This window comes from Brachypodium distachyon, chromosome 3 (assembly GCF_000005505.3).
Source record: "Brachypodium distachyon strain Bd21 chromosome 3, Brachypodium_distachyon_v3.0, whole genome shotgun sequence".
NCBI classification, from domain to species: Eukaryota; Viridiplantae; Streptophyta; class Magnoliopsida; order Poales; family Poaceae; genus Brachypodium; species Brachypodium distachyon.
Window position 1 is genome coordinate 16,056,017 of NC_016133.3, and position 16,106 is coordinate 16,072,122.

Below are 16,106 nucleotides of genomic sequence, written 5' to 3' on the forward strand. Positions count from 1 at the left end.
ATAAGCTTGACACGTGCTTTGTTCACGTGGGGCTCTAGTTTTACTTCCCGTTTTCAGTTAGTTAGACATGCTGCAGATCTGCCGTGGGATGGTGCGGGTTGTGGATTGGCAGCGCGTAGGAATCGGTCACGATCGCTATGACGTCGTGTACCTGAGAATAAAAGGAAGAGAGCAGAAAAGACGCAAGGTTGAACGTGTCGCAAAAACACCTGTGTGTATGGTCTCTATCTGTTTTCTGAATTTCGTTTTTGACAGTTTCAGTTCCTGACGGAGAACAGCAGGTTCGTCCCCAAATCCACCTCATGTAGAGTCCAGATCGCGTTGTGTTTCTTGGCCTGATTTCTAACATCTGGTATCAGAGCCACGGAGGCGAATTGGTGGTGAGTTTTTCTGGAGAATTTGGCGGCGGCTCTCGGGGAGATGACTACCCCACAGAGAGGAGGTGATCTGACGTCGGGCGGTGGAAAGTACACACCACTGGCGAAGCGGCCAGGAGACGGCGATGGCTCGAGCAGCAGTGGGAGGCGGGGTAGCAACGTCCCGGTCCAGTACCCGCAGCTGACTGAATCGAACTATCAGCTGTGGCCGGGAAGATGAGGATCCTCCTCCGCCACCTCGGCGTGTGGCAGGCAATCGACGGTACAGGACCTGTTGATGAAGAAGCGGATCATGGCGCGATGACAGCACTGTCGCAGTCTGTGCCTGACAACGTCATGATGTCGATTATGGCGTGCGAGACCGCGCGGGAGGCGTGGGAGTTGATCCGCAAGATGCGGATCGGCGAGGACCGAGTCGTGTAGACACGAATCCAATCGCTCATGAGAAATTCGATCGGATTCTAATGCAAGATGGGGAGAACGTGACTGCATTCTCTCGCTGACTGAATGCATTGGTCGGCGAGATCCGGTCTCTGGGAGAGAAGCTGCTGGAGTCCAGGGTCGTCCAGCGGCTATTTGCCGCAATGCCGCGGCGGTTCTCCTCCATCATCAACACGATTCAGCAGTGGGGCGATGTCAAGAACATGTCGTCTGCAGAAGCAGTTGGGCGCCTGTGGGCGTTCAAAGAGGGCGAGGAGGAATTCCGGGAAGCGCGCGGTGGCAGCGGCGGCAATGATGATCAGCTGCTACTCGTCACGTGGCGGGGCGAAGAAGGTACATCTCAACCAGTTGACGCGCGGTGATCGCGGCGACAACGGCAACAATTCAGGCGGCAACTCTGGTGGTAAGAAAAAGAAACACCACAAATTTGATAAGAGCAAAATTAGATGCTTTAATTGTGATGACATGGGCCACTTTGCCTCTGAATGCCGTGAACCAAAAAGAGAGAAGGCTAACCTTGCAGCGAGATCAGATGATGATGAGCCAGCACTTCTGCTGGCCGAATTTTGTGAGCTGACTCAGTCTGTCGATGTGCCAGTCGAGGAGGTCCACCTGAATGAAGAAAGGGTGATACCTAAACAGAAGGGATCTCAGAACATCAGCTGGTACTTGGATACAGGTGCTAGCAATCACATGACAGGATGTGCTGAGAAGTTTGCTGAATTCTTCCTCCCTCCCCGCCCCTCTCATGACAGGTGCTAGCAATCACACCCCGCCCCTCTCTTTCAATTCTTCCTCCCTCCTCGCCCTTCTCTCTCCCTCTTCTTCCCTATTGCAGGTGCATGGCCACGGCAGGGCGCGAGGGCTACGGCGGGGCGAGGCGCTGCGGCTGCGTGAGGGGCGGCGGGGCGAGGCGCTGCAGCGGCTGTGGTCCGCGGCGTCGGGGCGAGGGGCGGCAGCGGCGGGACGAGGCGCACGCGGCAGCAGGTGGCGCGCCCGGCGGCGCGCGCTCTCTCTCCATCTCTCTCGTCGAGCAGCAGCAGGAGGCGAGCAGCAGCGGTGCCGCCCTCCGCGCGGCCACCTTGATATCTCCGGCGAGCTCTACGCGGCGGAGGGGCTACGGGATTGGCAGGCGCGGCGGGGTAGGTGAGAAGCAGCGGGGGGCGACGCTCGCGGCAGCCGGAAACATGACAGGGGAGGTGAGCAGCAGCGGCGGGCGGCGCGCGCGGCAGCCGGCAGCGGGAGAGGGGAGCAGCCGGCCAGGAATTTAATTGGGACCCGGCTTTTCTTTGCCGGAGGTTGGCCTTCGACAAAGCCTCCTAGCACATGCCCTTCCGTCTACCTCCGTCCGTGATGTGTCTGTTACTTTTCTTTGCCGGCGGCCTCTTTTTTGGCCTCCGGCAAAGCCTTTGCCGAAGGGCCCAAGATAAGGCCGTCGACAAAGAGGCCTTTACCGATAGTGCTCCATGCCGACGGCCTTTGCCGGTGGTCACGTGGAAAAGCCTCCGGCAAAGGCTTTGCCGGGGGTATTAGGGTCTTTGCCAGAGGCCTTAGGCCGCCGGCAATTTGTTTTCCCGTAGTGAGAAACAAAAATCTCACTAAATGGGGTCAAAGCTGTAAAAAAAAAAGTAGAACTTGAGGGTAAAAAATGGAATTCACTCTTAATTTTGGTAACTGTTGTGCTCTCCCTGTCAGTTACCAGACATTGGATTTAGATGGCTTGTTTGATGAGTTCGGTGTCCCTGTTGGATCTATGCCCTGCAAGTAACCTTGGTCTGCCTCTCGGTCTCCGAAAGCCAAGACCCATTGAATTTCAGCCACTTATTGAAAAGATTGCGAGTCGTTCGAAGCCTTGCAAAGGAAAGCTCATGTCGAGACATGGAAGAATTATTTTGGTCAATTTCTGTGCTTTCGGTAATGACCACCTATTACCTCACATGTTTTGCTCCAAGTGTTTGGGCTATCAAGAAAATTGACAAGCTTTGCAGAAGCTTTCTTTGGACAGGTGAAAATCAGGCACACTCGGCGGGAAGTGCTTGGTTAGTTGGAGGGGGCGGCCGGGAGAGCTGCTTGAGAGAGATTGATTCACTGCCTCACTGGCCGACGCCATTGCCAGAGGGAGAAGAAGGGGATAGGAAGAAGGAGAGGAGAGCTACCTTCCTGCCGCTGGCACCATCCAATTTTGGCAGCGCTTTGCCGCCGGTGAGGATGAGAGCCGCAGCTGGTCTCAACTCTCCGGTCTTACTCTCTCTTTTTCTAAGGACAACGTACCAGTGACGGTGTAACTCCCAAGAACCGCCACTGGAGTTTGGCGCCACGTGAGGATGCCCACCAGTGGTGATGGGACCCGCCACTAGAGGTCCACCACCAGTTGCGGTCCCGTTTCACTGCCAGTGATGATTGGCGGGGCACCGGCCTGTGTCCCCTGAACAGCCTCCAGTGGTGGTGATGTCTTTGGCCGGCCCGGTTGAACCGTCACTGGAGAGGGTTCACGAGAGGGGTATTCTCCGATGCAGCATGTGCTCCAAAAATCTACTGAGGTTTGGGTGTCAAAGATCTGCACCTTTTTAGCAGATCGCTACGACTGAGGTGGCTCTGACTTGCTTGGGATTTCAGAGATCGGCCTTGGACCGTGTGATGATGTCGACCGTCAGCTCTTCACTGTGTGCACATCTGTTTCGGTTGGCAATGGGGAGCTGATTAGTTTTTGGAAGGACAGATGGATGGACGGCAAACTGCTCTCCTATGGATTTTACGCCGTCTCTTTTCAAGATTGCGACTAAGAAGAATTGCTCTCTCAAGGACGCAATTGTCAGATCTCTTTGGATGAAAGGTCTTCATCGGATAAATTCCCAGGAGAGCATGAACCTCTTCATTAAGCTGTGGCTTTCTCTTCAAGATGTTGTTCTTCAGAATTTTGTGGACTATCATTTGGAAAATCTCCACTAGTGGGACCTACTCTGCTAGCTCGACGTGTCAGTTTCAGTTCATTGGGAGAATTAAGCACACCCTCTGCTGTCCAGCGTTTGGAGGATCAAGATTGAGGGGAAGATCAAATTCTTCATGTGGCTTTGTCTTCAAAACAGAAATGGTCCGCTGATCGTCTGGCTGTTCGAGGATGGCCGCACCAAACTCTTTGTTGCTTCTGTGATCAAGAGATGGAAAGCTTGAACCACCTGTTTATCCATTGCACTTTTGCGAAAAGAGGTTTCGAATTTTTTCACAATCAAGTTGCCACGTTTGCTGAGCATTTCGTTGGCTGCATCTTCACTCCATGACTTTTGGAAGAGGCTTATGATCTCTTCAAGAAAGAATCAATGTGCCGAGATTGTTCAGGCTACTGTTATCATCTGGTGCATTTGGAAAGGAATCAAAGAATTTTTGAAGGCACCGTGAGCTCTCTTCTGCTGAATTTTCCCTCCAAAGAGAGAGGTTTCTAGATCTCCTTCCTGTAATTTCTGAAGGCACCGTGCCGAGTAATTCTCCTTTTCTTGAGTAGCCTGGGAATTGCTCTCTGGGCTACCCATTTTCTAGATCTCCTTCCTGTAATTATGACTTGTTTCATCTCCTACTTAATTGAAATTAGCAGTGCCCCTGCTCCTTCGTAAAAAAAAATCTCACAGGGATATACTATGTATTTCTGTAGCAGAAACATCTAGAAATTTTTTACGCAAAACAACACAGCGTGCTATTTTATTGCCAAGAAGGTCGACAAGAATCGACCTGCGGAGAGCAGAAGTTACAACGCTAAAAAGAGAGATTTACAGAGGGGGATACAGGGCCCTAGGGCCAGGCAAGAGAAAAAAAACTAATTCAGGGAACATCGTCCTCCACTCCCGAGGGAAGCTTGCCTGGGCCAACATTCCCAGCTTTGCGCCAAAGGATTGCATCATCATAGATCGCCTTAATAACGTCGCAAGGCCTGCTCCTAGCTTCCAAATGGACCACAGAGACAGCAGGAAGAGGGAAGCAGACCTATAAGAAGGAATCACCTTTTTCATCAGGACATCAGCAGTGGGGATCCACTCCTGGACGGCTGGACCAGGAGCCACCCAAAAAATTTACACTTCTCAGGCCCCCAACACTTCCAGATAATCCTATCAAAAGGTTGTCTCAGAGGCCATTAAATTAGGCCATGTAGGCCGATGCCGCGGTGTAAACCCCAGAGCTCGACATTTTCCAGGAGATGGAGTCAGGGACCAAAGAGCGTCACGAACTCACGCATAGCTTGAGTAGATAGAATAGGCGGAATGTCCTGGATCCAACGGAAGTTCTCAACATCTAGAAATAACAAAGCCTTTTAGAGATATTCATAACAAAAATCAGGCGGTTACTTAAAGCAATGCTGACCGCTTTGTACTACCACAGAAATTTTCTGACATTTTCATACATCCATAGAGCATCAACGCAGCAGCACAGAACATACAGATGATCACCAATATATAATCATAGCACACATCTTGTAAGGCCAAAGCTCAAGCACATGCATAACAAACATAATCTTTCTCCAGGTTGAAATATCAAGGAAACTCAAAATCAGTTGCAGCACAGAACATACAGATGATCAGCAATTTATAATCATAGCACACATCTTGTAAGGCCAAAGCTCAAGGACATGCATAACAAACATAATCTTTCTGCAGGTTGAAATATCAAGGAAACTCAAAATCAGTTGCAGCAAAATAAGAAGTCATAACAAGTCCAGTGCAAAAATTAAACAACACGGGAAAAAACAAACTCTAGAAGGCTTAAATTGCAAAGATACATGATCTTTCTCATTGCAATAGGAAATTTTGATTTTAAAAGCTTGTACAGCATCAAGTTGTAGTTGCACGAGATGATCCCCAGCCATCTGAATAGAGCATGCTCGGATACACCCAAAGGGACTGCACCTGGCGCCGGCGTGCTCCGTACGCAATGATGCGACTGTCGCGCTGACCTGGTGCTTCGGCCAGTCCATGTACAATCCAAGGTGGAGAATTACGGGCGTGGTACAAACAGCTGCTCATTCCTCCCCATCGTTCCGGGCTTATGCAAGGAAGCAACATGTTCCTCCTATCTCTCCCTGCAAAGAGTGCCCAATTGTCCAGCTTCTCCACGTAAACCAATTTCGCAGGCTTGCTTGACATATCAAGGCGGTGGACTGTATGGGCCACTGTCAAATCCATCCGGTCAGGAATAAGATCACAAACATGGCCAACCATGAGAAGCATGTCGCTGCATACCACTAGCCATGATGCTTCAGGTAAGCCTTGGATCAAGTTAGTTTTTATTTCCTGCAGGACAAGCTGTGGCCAGCTCCAAAGTGTAGATCCGGTCATTAACATCCATGGCAATGAACTGGCCGTTAAATTGCACAATCTGCACTATCCTTGTCTCAGAATACGGGAGTTCTGACCAAGAGTGACTCCCAACGGACCAATCAAATAGGGAGGACCTAGTGCTGAAAAGGAGATGTGAGTTAGGTGATGCAAGGGGGGCTGTTAGAATACTGAACCAGATAAACTCTGAAATCTGATCTCGAAGTGGATTCATGGAACAACTGAGCAACTTCTCACGGTCATTTCTGAATGGGATACATGGAGGTGAAACCTCGGCACCACTGAAAGGATCAACAATAATACAATAGCCGGGGTGGTAGAAAATCAGATGACCATAAGAAGAGCCAAGAAATTGCATCTTCAGAATTTGTTCACCAATCTGGCAGCTAAGCTTAGCGCTACGGTTAGCTGGATGACCATAAATCTGCGCAGCTTGCAATGATCATTATTTGAAGGAAGATGAGGAGCATCAACAGATATATTGGGTTGGATGAGGAGAGGCGGGACCAAGGTGAGGAGGGTAGATTTGGATGGGTATGCCAAGAATGCAGCACGCCAAGAAGGGCAGGTTGCAGCAAAGGCAAGGAAGTCACGGGATGAGCCTAAGAGAGGCAAAATAGAGTGCAGCAGGCATTCTGGGAGATCTTCCCAACCTTGGAAGCATCCGGACACAGTAGGGGGTGCGGAAACAAAGAGTTTGATGTGCCCTTGCATGATGGAAAACACTCCGCAAAACATAATAAATTCAAGACAAACATATCAAAAAAATGTGTCACTTAAGAAATTTGGAGAAAAAGGAGAAATAGCATGCTATAACCATGTATAAGCATATGTTGTTCTTGAGATCTAATATATGTCTATATATCTCAAGAGAGTTGTTGTACACTAGGACAATTAAGAAATTTTATCAAACTGCACTTCGGCAGATTCTCGTGTTCAGTATATATAAGATAACAGTCTGCAGCAAGAAAGAGATCAACTTCCTTTTCACAAATACCTCCCTCCAATAGGAGCTCAAAACTCATTTATACATCGCATCAGAACATGAGATAAGAGATGTTACTGTTTTTGCCCTTGGAGTATAAATTAGAGAAATGCGGTACGCAGAGTTCTTCTAGCTCTCATGACATTATGTCCAACCAATATGTGTTAGTACTGATACATTACAAAATTTATTTATTTTATGATAATTCTTTTCATTTGCAGAAAAAATTGTGGAGCATGCGAACACTCTAGTTTATGCTGAAGAAAACAAACTCAAATGAAAGTCGACTTTGCTATCCCAATTCTAGGGTTCTTAATCAAAGGAATTTGATTTGCTTAGATTCCGGCATTCTTATGTTCAGGACAAGAGATAATAACATGTGGGAAAAAGAATATATTTTTCCAGTCAAATGCCTCCCTACAATTAAAATTACTTTATGGGATCCATATTTATCTTCAGAACATAAGAATTTAAAGGTGATGGATGCTGCTGCCTTTAAAAAGCAACAACCGCAGTTTAGTTGTTAGTAACAACTATGCAAAACCAATATGGAAGTACTGTAATAATGAGACAATGAAATTTTTATTTGTGTTTTGATGCTTCTGTTTGCAGATAATTGTGTCATAAATTTACTTATGTGTTAGTGCTTCTTTCCAGTTGTAACAAAAAAAATCGAGGCCAATGCTTGTGGCTCTCGAAACTTACTACTCCGTAGATCAATTTATTCAAAAGTTCTTAGCCTTAAGTTTTAGAGAAAATGGTAAAAACAAAAAATATCGACTACCGGGACATGTATTAGCTATTAGGATATGAATGCATTGTCATCTTTGACACCCAATATATGTTTGGGAAATCGGTGGCTGCTTGGTCATTTAGGGATTAGCGATCAATCGGATTTCGGACCGATTATTCAGTTTAATCGGTCAACCCTTGCACTAAAGTGTGCTATATAGTACTCCCTCCTTCCCAAATTACATGTCGTTTTATCTTTTTATATTTTCCCAAAAAAAGTGTCGCATTAGACTAGATTAAGCACAACTAGCATGAAACCCTTGGGTTCTAAGTGTGAGTTAATGGCTGACATGCAAAATAGATGATGTTTATTGGCTATCATGTGCTTGGGTCCCACCTAAATCAACCCCCTGCAGCCCGAGGCTTGCCTGCACCGGCTCAGTGCTGCTGCCCTAGTTGCATCCCAGATGAATTAATTGCTCCTTTTGGCCAGTTTCCAAATGCAAACAACTTCCTTGGTATTTGCAAAAAGTCTAAAACAACATGTAATTTGGGAAGGAGGGAGTATATAATTATACATTCAACAAAGTTAAAATGCAAAACTAGAAAAGTGTAGCTACTCCCTTGCCTACCGTAGAACATCAAAAGAAATTACCTTGATCCCTTACCTTTGAATCTTTGTACAAAAGAAAAAGGGGCAGCATTCAAGGATATTAGTAACATCGAATGAAAGGGACTGCAGGAGAGAAAAAGAGAATGAGAGATAAATACCTTGGAGGGCAGGGGATGGGGGAGGAGCTTGTAAGGGGAGCCGCTGCCGTTAGTGCTGGCCAATGGTGGGGGAGGGGGCGGAGAAGAGGAGAACTAGAGGGCAGGCAGGAGGGAGGCAGCGCTCCGGCCGGGCAAGCTGGTAGGGGGAGCCGGAGATGGGAGTGAGGAAAACCAGAGTGGGAGAAGGAGGAGAGGTAGGCGGCCCTCACCCTCCGGTCGGGCTAGATCCGGTCGCCGGATCGCTCAATCTGGTGGCGGCGGCGGTGAAAAGGCAGAGGAGGGAGACCGAGCTGCGGGGAAAACTGCCGGAAGAAAAGGATGCGGGAGGGGCGTGGGCCATTTGGGTGCAAGGGCGCGGGCCAATTTTGGTCGAGGGAGCGGCCTGTTAATCGCTGTTCAGGCCGAGCACATAGTGGCAACGATAAAGATAATCTAGAAGTTGCACTGCCGAGTAGCGATTAATCGGCATATTTTAGAACAGTACACCAAATCTCTAGAATAAACAGTGAGAAATGAAGATATAACAGAACAAATTATAGGCCTTACAGGATTTTATTTTTGTTTCTAGTGCTGTTTACCATGGGATTATTTCCTGTCCCATTTATTTTATTTTGATAGATAACTACCATTTGAAGATACTTTCTTATTCACATAAATTTATTTCATTTGATCGAAAGAAAAGGAATGTACAACACTGTACCAGATGCATATGGTATGCTGATCAGAGGCCTAAAAACTTTAACACAAAACTTGATATGGAAATCTACCTCCATATGTGCAGCCCTTGATTGATTCTAGCTTGCCCATTTCCTAATTGCTGATAACAAAGGGATTTCGCATCGAAAACAAAAGTTTCTACGTTGAAGTATATAGTACTTAAAAACAGTATAATTCATTCGAATGAGTACAAACTTTCGTGTGTATGAACGTCATGTCGTGTTAGTAGGGCAAGATGGTAATTTCGCGTTTGAAAATCAAATTTTTTGTTTTGGCCCAGGCGGTGTGTTGTGGCAAATGACCACAGAACTGTAATGGTACTGCTGGCAAAGGCGCAATCCAACGGTGTGTTTCAGAAAATGCTGTGTCTCGTGGCCAATTTCCCCAACAATTAACCAGCAGGGTACACGTACTTGACTAATGGCCAACTAAGTATCCAATCCTGGTGACCATTGCCTACCAGATCAAATGGGTACACCGTATACTTTTGAGTGAGAGGAATAGAAAGAGTGCACCGTGTACAATATTAATCAACAACAACGCTACTCTACTGATTGGGATCTGCAGCGCCCCATGCTTCTCTTCCCAAGCCTAGGGTTCTCGCCACGCCACAGGAAATTCAGAGACGGGAGAGAGAGAGAGAAGGAATCAAGGAAGGATTCTCAGTTGGGCTATATGGATCGTGTGTACCTGACGGCGAGAAGTGGCCGAACTCCGGCGACCTCCATGCCCCATCTCTTCCTACTTGTCGGCTCGTCTGCTGAACTCCGGGCACGGGGAGACGAAGCGGCGGCTGCGGCCTCCGGCAGCGGCTGCGGAGTCGATTCCCTTGGGATTTTATGTTTGAGGCCGGGAAACTAAATACACCCTGGGCTTTTTTTGTTTCGAGCGAAAATACACCTGGGCTGGTCTGGACGAGATAGCCGATCTCAATTCGGCCGGCCCACTGTTGGGGCCGTTCGAGGCCGGCCCAATACGAAACGAAGCAAAATAATACGGAGTACTATCGCCAGACTGCCTTATTATTCTCATAAAAAATTCTCAAAAAAAAATTCTCAAGAAAATAAAAGACTGCCGATTGTCAAAAAAAAAAAAGGACTGCGTGATCCCCAATCGCCCTGCTCGTCTCTGCCGAACTCTCGGTCGCCCAAGATCAGATCGGAATTGGCTGCATGAGTCAAAGCAAACAGGAGATGGCACCGGCAATAATTGGCGCTGCATCAAGAATGTATCCTCTGCAGTATCAACCACCAACAGTGCGAGTATCGGTATCAAGAGAATTTAAGCGTCAATTCTACCACGGTTACACAATGACTGACAAGATGAGAATAGCGAAGAAAGAGTTTATATATAGGGCTAAAGGGTAGGCATCGATCCTTAAATTTCGTTAGAATAAATGAAGCATGCATGCATAAAAGTCACAAGTTATAAGTTGTCGATTATATATCATGCATTGGGATTGCAAACGGAACGGGCACCACTCGTTAGGATAATGGCCGAGCTCCATCAAAGTCTGAGCGCCACGTCCAAACTTTGGTGTAGACGGGAAGAAAATTGGAGAATGAACCAGGGTGCGCGCACGTACACCATCGTATTCAATAGAAGGGTACGTGTACATGCTGCCGTCGCATAACTATAGTACTAGACAGAACTAGCGTGAGAGAAGGTGGCCGGCGAGAGAGGTGGAGCAGCTAGTGGGTGACGTGGGAAGCAAGACTGCACTTAGACAGTCAGACTGGACTCGTTCAACACACCTTAGGCGTTAGGTCCCCGTACGGTTTTGCTATGTGACACGCACTATTCTTTTCCTTTTACAAAGATCGGCTAGTTCAAATCCGTACAAATCTTTAATTATGGTTTATGGATCGGAGGGAGTACTTAACCTGTTTCGTGCCTCTGGCTCACGCACGTCTTACTATTGGACGTTTTCTTCTCCCCAAGATCCAACAAACCTACATGCACGCACGCACGCACTAAAAGCACACACATGTACGGAGTAGTTAGCTAATTCGTTGCTCATGCGTGCAGCTACCAATTAACAACATGTATGCATCGGCTAATTACGTGGCCAAATCACTTGGCCAGCTACAACACCTAGCACACCGTATATAGCTGATTTGTTCAGCAGTTTCACGTGGCCCGCTGCATCTGATGGCACGACGCCATCTCGCCCCTCCACGTTACATCGCACGACATTTTTTTGGCATCTCACCTTCACGCTCTCTAGCTGAAACTTCGTTGGAATTGTACGCATCGCACGCACAGCACGTCGGACACCTAACTATATGCAAATGAAAATCTAAACATTTAGATACAAGAATCAAGATTAAGGCTAACATTGTACGCACATCCCATTTAGGTTTTTCTCATCATGATTTCTACATGAATTTCAACTACTGATCGAATCATTGTCAACATCGATTTCTAAATAGTTAATTAGTTATTTCTCAATCATCTTAGAAATAGCAAAACCTAAAGAAAAACTATCCCCGATGACCATTTGTCAAAGATCTATTTCTCAATTCAAACCGGCAAATGTATGCATGCATGCATGCAGGATTAAGGGGGTAGCTAGCTAGGTGCAAATGTGCAATGCAAGGGCAGCCGTGCTCGTACGTGCGTGGATGCATGGGAATCAAGACTTGGCCAGGGAGATCAGATCGTGCGGGCATATGGAGTGGACCTAGCAGCACCTGCAAGATCGATCGGTATTGCAAATGCATGTGGACTGTGGTTGGTACATAGCTGACAGGCAGGAGCACGGCTCATTAATGGCCAGAGGAAAAGGAGGACGTCTCGTCGCCATCTGCATATAAATGATGGAGATCCCCACATGCGCGCCGCTGTGCATATAGTACGCCAGATATTATTATCACGGCCGTGGACGGCCTGGACATCAAGTCGTCGTGCATCTCTCAACTGAATATATATCCATGACACACTGGACATGATCATCTGAGACCCGGTCCTGGTCCTCCTACCTACTGCATATGTGATAGCATCAATGCGTATGCGCCACAATGAAATATGTACATGGATGTGACCACGGACATATATGTCTAGTCATTTCTAGCTTCAGCCGTTCAGACTTCAGATACTGCACTGTGGGCGGCCGGCCATCTTCAAGACCATACCACGTACATCATCAGTATTCAGTTGGGCCAATTAATCCATTTGGCGCATTCATAGACTCGCTAAACAAATTTATTCGAGTAAATTTCACAAAATCACACAAAAAAGTTAGAACAGATCTGTCGTGGAGCCACAATTAATGCAAAACCGTACGCAGGACCACACTGTGGTTCCGCGACAGAGTTGCCTCAAAAAATATGGTTTTGTAAAATTTACTCTCAAACAACGAAATGGCAAAGATTCTGATGATGATATATATAATTGGTACTCCTTACATTGAAAACTTATGTGTTCATTTTGAAGTTTGATGTTATTTTTTCGGAAAGTCTTATCAGCCCTACCCGCCCTGTCACATGCATGGGGCTCGGCTGGGGCCTGCTTTTGGTCCAAACGATGGCCTCGATGAGTTGCCAAACATGGTTGGGATCTGTAACAATGTATGATTTCAACATGTACATCTGTGTGTTACCCTTGATATTGACACTAGATTACGCGGACGAGACGAACTAGTACCCTCCGTCACATATTCGGTGACTCAAATTTATTTAAAAATAAACGTAAATATATTAGGTGCGAGCAGCAGATCACAAGAGAGTGTCCTCCACCACACCACCAAACGACATCTGCCAATCTATAGCTCTTTCTGAATGCAAACCGGCATGAATCGGTGATACTGGACTTGGGGTAAATCGTGCAAAGGAGCACCATTGCATCTGACATACAAGAGCACGGTTAAACACGTCTTTCCTCGGCGGTGGGCCTGGAAAAGGACGACGACACAGAAAGCCCACACTACTCCGTGGCCACCCGTTCCAGGTGATGTCCACACAAGACATCGTACGTATACTCGTACGTGCTGTAGATATTATCACGGCCTGACGGCCGTCGACCGACCGATCTTCATGTATCTCAATGAATATCCATGACATGAACAGACCCGATGCTCCTGCCTGCCTGCCCGCTGCATCTGTACGCTCGTATTAAAGCCACAATGAATGTATGTGCAGTTGTGCATGTGAGCACAGACATATAATGTCTAGCTATTTCTAGGTTAAGTGCAGACTTTAGAGTGCACTGTAGGCGTCCATGTTCTATAGTACTGTACACCCCATATATACGTACTTGGACTTGGAGTACAGTACCATACGTAGTACGGAGTATGTACGTGGAGCCACGCAGACGGCTCATGTGATCTATTAATGCAATCGGTCAGTCCAGTCCCCAACTGAAGGCATTCACTTCCAAGAAAGGTTCCGGCCGGCCTCCGTTTCAAATTTCAAATCACTACTTGTAAATATAGCTCTGGCTTTCGAAAGGGCTGCATGGAAATCTGCGATCCAGTGCCTGAATCTTGATTATCTCTTTGTTTTTTGTTTACTTTTAGTTTCCACAATTTTCTGTCTGGGTTTCATATCTAGCCTACCCCAACTTGCTTGGGACAAAAGGCTTAGTTGTTGTTATTGTTACTACGGATTAATTGTAAATATATCTCTTGTATACCTGAAAAAAAAAAAAGAAATCTTATAATGCTCCCTCCATTTCTTAAAATATGTCATATTACCTTTCATTAAAACAAGATTTTGACCATAAATTACTATGTCAAGGTATGATTTATATGATATGAAATTAGTATTGCTATGGTTATCAAATGTAGTTCATGATACTTGCGGTTTCATGTCATGTGAACCACATTTAACATAGTAATTTGTGGTCAAAGTCTTGTCTTAATGAAAACAAATATGACACTTTTTAAGGAACAGAGAGTGTACTTGTGCAAATCACTAAATTAAAAGTTGGTTGGTCCTTCTGGAAAAGAAAAACAACCTCGTTCTCATAACTAGCCTCAAGCCCGTCTGCATTGAAATTTACATGTTACTCCCTCCGTACCATATTAAGTGACGACATTCTATTACATATATCTAGACACATTTTGGATATAGATACATCCATATTTGAGAAAAATAATTTGAGTCAGTTAATATAGGAGGGAGGGAGTATTTTCTAGAAATACACAAAGAACAGCCAGCACTCGCACATTGTCATTGGAGTTGGGCTCATGATGTTTGAACAATGTTGACATGGAGTACGCCGTTTGTTACTGGAAGAAAATAATCTGCCTTTGCATAGCGTCAAATAATTAACCGGGGTTTAATCCCTAATGGGCTAGAGCCTCCAAGTACAATCACTAGCTCCATTAAAACCATCCGAGCAATGTTTTGATACTTTGCCGTGTCGTCACATACCAATGCTGAGATAAGGTTATCCTATTTAATTGCCATATTTTAGATGAAAACAAAAGGTTTAGTACTCCTTTCACTCCATAAAAAATGTTGCCCATTTAGTATAAAATGAACGACACAGTTTATGGATCGGAGGGAGTACTAGTTTTGTTCAAACAACATGGTTGTAATGTTTGATTGGCCAGCTCCTCGTATGAATAGTTTTTTTTCCGATAAAGGGAGCTTTTATTGAATTTAAAAGTTGCATCAAGAGGATACATCAAGTAAGCCCGCAGCCGGCGCCTCCATAACGTGATGCACACAGCCCAGGTATCGTATGAATAGTTGGCAGAGTATAACACTCATAAATGCAAAAGCAGTAGGCCAACCTCTCGCCAAAATGAACAGTAGGGGGAGGGGTCCTGGGTGTGGCCTTCATTAATGTTCATCAAACCTACAAGCACGTTGATCTATCCTTTAATTTGCAACTAACCTAGCTAGAGCATACACTTATCCCAAAGAGTGTGGAATCAGAATCGCAAAATGAATCGTGTTGCCGTTCCCGCAGCAATTATTGGTCCAGCAGCTTAATTTCCTCTACCGAATGAAATGCCGGGCGGCTACGGGAACAAAGAAAAATAATTAGGCATACTTCGACACTTCGTACGACGAGAAAAAAATTCCACGCGCCGGGTGTATCGTAATTTATGCCGGAGCGGGTACGGGAAGGAAAAGAATTCAGAAACGTGGCTTCGTACGAGGGTACTGAGAGATCGGCATTGTAATCCGAAACCGCCAACCCAGGAAAATCAGCCCAATAAACGGAAATGCAGGTAGTGTACACTCCGTATATGTACTTGTACTTGGAGTACCTTAACAAAATGTACTTGGAGTACCATGGATCCATGCAGACGGAGGAGCAATTTGCCGATGGTTAATACCATCTATCCCATAATTGTTGTCGTGGTAAAATCACAACGAAGATTATGGGATGAAGAGAGTATATATATGAAACACGGGTTGTATATAATTCGTAGCTACTAATACTATACTTGCTTTACGCCTTTACCCATGGACTATGGTTAAACTAGGGCTGTAGCATATACTCCCCCGTTTCATAATTCTTGTCTCAAATTTGTCCAAACATGGATGTATCTATTCCTAAAAAATGTCTGGATACATGTAATATTTCGACAAGAATTATGGAACGGAGGGAGTACTTCTCTACTTAATTTTGTTTGTAGCGACAAAATATATATTGAGATTGGTAGTTATTAATGAAATGAGACATAAAATATCACTAAACATGTCGGTAAATTAAGTAGTGCTCATAGTATATTGAGTTTACGCCTTTTAGCAACACGACGTATTCGTAGTCAAAGTAATATGGGCGGCAAAATTAGGTACGTAC

At 45.9% G+C, this 16,106-nt stretch overlaps 1 long non-coding RNA gene and 1 pseudogene across 1 annotated transcript; both read right to left on the minus strand.

The window, feature by feature from the left end:
• Window positions 1–4,480: 4,480 nt before the first annotated feature.
• LOC104583569 lies at window positions 4,481–10,014 on the minus strand. The gene is made up of 2 exons (XR_002965391.1): window positions 8,628–10,014; window positions 4,481–5,099 (listed from the first exon to the last, which is right to left on the minus strand). It is a non-coding gene; the product is annotated as an uncharacterized LOC104583569 (long non-coding RNA).
• On the minus strand, window positions 5,463–8,501 carry LOC112271872 (annotated as a pseudogene).
• Window positions 10,015–16,106: the final 6,092 nt, after the last annotated feature.